Genomic DNA, 4,735 nt, shown 5'->3' on the forward strand with positions numbered 1-4,735 from the left:
TACATTTAAGTGTCTGTGCACCGAATGGTAGCCTTTTCATGGGAGTCCAGCTTGGGTTTTGTCTGGGTGGGGAAGGGGGAGGGAGTCTGTGAATACCCTCAGAGTCATTTAAAATATATAGTATTAGCTAATTGATGAGAGGACTAAAAACAATAGTAAGTAGGCAGCCTGGCTGCGAGCCAGGAGCAAAGCTTTATGGTGAAAGCGAGTTTACATTAGAGGCCTGTTTTTCCCCTTTCCTTATATGAAATGAACAGCTGTAATTGAAAAGCAAGGAGCTCTATGGTTTATAGAAATAGGTGTTGTGAAGAGCCTTGGCCGTCTAATTTTCTTCCTATTGCAGGGCAGGCTTCCATTGTCTGTTTTTTAGAGCTAATTTCTTTTCTGATCAAAAGGCCCACGTCGTTGAAAAGGTAGTAATGACTATTCATTTGGCTGAAGCCTCCATTCTCCAGACTGCAAGCTTTATTTAGAAATGGCTATTTCTTTCTAAAAGGAAAAGCTCATTTATGTCCTCTATAATGTCAATTAAAGTAGAATATATTTTAATTATTTATCCTGAGGAGAAACCTTTTAGGAACTTAATTTAGTATGCCTATGCTATGCAGACACTACAATATGTGAATGTGGAATGATATCTAGGCACATGGGTTTTATTTTATTTTACCACTAATGAATAGTTTATTTGCAACTAATTAACAAGTTAAATCGGCACAATTAGTGTCGGATTTCTTTAATAATATAACTCATAAAGGGATAGCCATTGGAACTAGAAAATAAGGTTGGTTGTTGGCTTTGTAAAGAAACCATTCCACAAAAGGGGCAGTTTTTTCCCATTAAAAAGGGTTATTGGGACGTTCTTCCCGTTGCTTTTTCACGTGAAAGCTGGGCTGTGCTGGGGGAGGAAATATGTTCAGAAACAAGGGGAGACGGTGTTAATTACACAAACATCACATTAGAAAAGCCTCGAGGTCGTAACCCAGCGACGCTTTCCGGAGAAATGGAATTGGGGTGACGGGCGGCCTAGGCGCCAAAAACGCCAGCGCGGCCAGGCCTCCCGACAGACCTCGCTTTGTCGCCCCGTCTGGCCGCCGGCCCGCACGGAATCGGGTCGGCCTGAGGACAGGCAACCTCCATACCTGACAAGCAGCGGCACGCTGGCCGTCCCCGGGCCGCGTCCTCCGCCCGGCTCTCCGTCGCGAGCAGCGGCCCCGGAGCCTCGAACACCCGCCACTCAGACGGCGGCGCCGGGGCGCGCGGGGGCCGGAGCTCCAGGCACGCGGGCGCCGGTGCGTGCGCCGCTCGGCTGGCGCGGCTGGGCGCGGCCCGCGGGAAAGCGCGCGCGCTCCAGGGAACGCGCGTGGCCCCGCGAGCGGGGCGCACCACGCCGGCGACCCCGCGGAGGCTCGTCCGGCCGCCGCCACTGGCCGCCAAGGGACTCTTAAGAGCGGGTCCCGTGCGGTGCCTGGCGCACAGCATGGCACACAGTAGGTGTGCGACAAAGGTCGAATGAAAGGAAAAGGAATGACGGCCAGAAAGCGAGGCGAAGAGAACACTGAAATTTCGCGCATCGAATTCCACAGCTCTCCACTCTCTTCAAAGAAAATGAGAAAGGAGAAAAGAAAGAAAGGAAGGAAAAGAGAAGGGGGGGGAAGAACAGCTGGATGCTGCCTTGAGATTTAGAATGTTCTCCAGAATGCTCTCCCCTGCCCCCAGCCCGCCATCATCCTGCGCCCCCAGCGGTCGGGGCCGATGGTCTCGCCTGGTCACACCGGCGGCGCCTGTTGGTCCGGTGATGGTACAGGCACCCTTCCCGGGGGAGCACTTCCAGTGGACCCGTGCCCCCCGCTGGCGGAATAAGCGTGTGGAGTAACTCAGACAACATTACCTACTGATAACGATTTCTAGATGGTTTTCCCGGCCCTGGCTTCCGGCAGGCCACCTCGCCGCTGTAGAGGGCCTTGCCTTCGCAGCCACAGAAGGAAGTGGGAAAGGAGACAGGCCCAGTGGGAAGGCAGGCCTGGCCGTAGGGTGCCGGGTTCTGGGAGGCTGCCCGGCAGGGGTACGGTCCAACAGCTTGAAGGGCTGAGCGCGTGCGGAGAGTTGTGGGGAGGGGGAGGCGGGGGGTGGAGGCAAAGAGGTCGACAACCGTGAGTGACCCGGAAGACCCTCTGGAAGCGGGACCCAGTTCCCTGGCAGGGCCCTCCTTCCTCTGGGGAGATGGCAGTGCTCAGGTTGTAAGGTCGGCGAGAGGGCGCTGAAGGCAAAGGTTGTCAAATTCCTTGTAGTTGCTCCGCACCTAGGGAAAAGAGCGGCTGGTCATTAGTATCTTAATACCCGGTGAGAGTGGAAGGGATCTTTGCAACTGAGCGCCAAGGTGTGGGCCAAGGGGATTCCCAGTGTGTCTATAAATTACAGCTCAGCTAACCAAGTAAATCAACTTCGGAAACTCGCTTTTAAAAAGTTCACCCTCCCTCCCAAAAATAGCTACACCAAAGAGCAACAATACAGTTATACTGCCCACCTGAGATGTTTTGGTACCTCCAGGACCATGTCACCACACACCTGGGTAGCTCCCAATAAAACCTCTCTTTAGAGAGCATCAACTAGGTTATTGTTTGCAACCTACCCCCCCCCCCACCCGCCGCCCCCCAGCCTAGAATCTTAAGTTCCTTCCCAGACCTGTATGAATAAGTGTTTCATTGGAAGCTGGGAGCAGGGAGCGGAGTACTGCGGTTGGGGGAGAAGGAACCAACTGAATGCTTTGAGAACTAGAAGGTGCTGTCTCTTCCATCTCCTTGGAGTGCTGGTAACCTTTCCGACCTTTTATAAGAGATGGTTCTACAACAGACCCCAGCCTCTGATTTCTTGACCAAGGCCCTCAGTCTGGCCTAAATACACGATGTTGGCTAGGAGCCAGAGTATATGATAGTCAAGGGATGTTCTCAAGGAAGAAAGAGGAATTACTGCCTTTGGATAAGCAAACTTTTTTTTGGCTGGAAAGCAAAGCGTTTCTGAGGGTCGCCCGGATACGTTTTTCCGCACTTACTCAAAACCAGACCGCTCTCTGGGCTCTGCTGCTCTTGAACAAGGCGATTGATTGCTCGACCCTATTGTCAGGCCTCAGCCCCCAGAGCGGGCACCGACACGCACCCACCCTGTCCCGAGATGCACGCAAAGGGCATCTCTTCCAAGAGTTGGGTCCTAATAGAGCCGGAGACCCCGAGAAAGGTCCCCGATGAGTTGAGAAGGAATCAACGCCCCCCCCCCCACGCCCGCCGCCGCGAGTGATGGGATAGCCCCTCCCCTACTCTGCTCTACCAGTAGCTCTATGGCACAACTGCTCAAGTATACTTTGCAGGTATGAGGCCCTCGGGACACCTGATTTCTGCCAAGGCTCGAAACCGGAGGATGGAAGAGTGGGAGCGCACTATGCACCCGGGGCCCGCCAGGCCAACACGCTAGAGCCCGGGTCCCCCGAGTTTTGCGCTAACCAGCCCTCTAAGGATAAGCACCACTTCTGCCCGGCGGCAAAACCAGCTGCCTCTCCTTGAAGGGTTGGGGCGACCTCGAAGCCCCGGAGGGCGGGAAGGGGCGCCTCTTGGTGAAGTTTCCAACCGAAGCCAACAAACGGCGCTGTTGCCACGCCCTGGGTCTTGGGATCCCCAGCCCCAGCCCCAGTCGGAGGGAGCCGGAGCTCTCTTGGGAGGGCAAAGGGAATGGGGAGGGTGTGTTTGGCCGGGTTCCCAGCCCGCCATCCGGGGCTCTGTGTGCCCGGAGGCCCCAAAGGGCAAGAGAGCTGCCGAACGCGCTCTCTTCTCCGGAAGAAGATGGAAAGAACTGGTCTTGGATCCTGCTGTGTCCCTTGCTTCCCTCACTCGGTGCAGAGTTCGTGTCAGAGACACGGATTCTGGCTCCGCTGGCTGTCTTGCCTCCCCGCAGCCCCCTCCTGAATCGAGGCCCCTCGGGCAGCAGTACCTGCCGCGACCCTTCTCCCGACCCCCAGCTAAGATCGCGCCGCTCGGCTGGTGCTTGCGCCTGCACTGCTAGTGGACCAGGAGAACGGGTTTCCTTCCAGCCTTCCCCCCACCTCCCCACGCCTGCAATGACCTTGTTCGACTATTGAAATGGTGGTTTGGGTTGAGGACGTTTCCTCGGAAATGTTTTGAAGGAAATTCGGCTTGACTCCTGCTTGGGCCTGTGCAGACCACCCCGGAGTCACCAGGCACAGAGACCGTTTTAATCGCGGCCTCCGAGGGAAGCCAGGACTGTGGGAGAAGATGTCTGTCCTGGCGGAATACTGGCAGAGGATGTAATGTGAAAATGAGCTCACCTAAGCCGCGGGCTAGTTGTGATCAAATGACAAACAGCTGGGGGCAGTGACTAACGCCCCCCCCCCCCATAATCTGCTCCGGGGAGGAGTACAGACCCAGCGCCGCATCCCTCGCCTTGGGAAATATGCAGCCCAGGCGCTGTCACCACAACGGCTTACTTGGGTCCTAAAACTTGGAAAGAATCCTGACATCTGTCAGGCTACTGGACGCCAGGCCGCGCGTCGGTTGGGTAGTTTCCTAAAACGCGCTTCACTTAGCAACAGCCTCAGAGGCCCAGAGAACCCGAGAGGGCATCTGGAGAAGGCGGCAGGCGGGCAGGGTTACCGCACATTGACTTATTTGGGAGAAGGTGGTTTGGCCAGGAAAAATGGACTTTATCAGCTAGTTCTGCCAAAAAAACA

Source organism: Phoca vitulina, unplaced genomic scaffold (genome assembly GCF_004348235.1).
Source record: "Phoca vitulina isolate PV1807 unplaced genomic scaffold, GSC_HSeal_1.0 scaffold39, whole genome shotgun sequence".
NCBI lineage: Eukaryota > Metazoa > Chordata > Mammalia > Carnivora > Phocidae > Phoca > Phoca vitulina.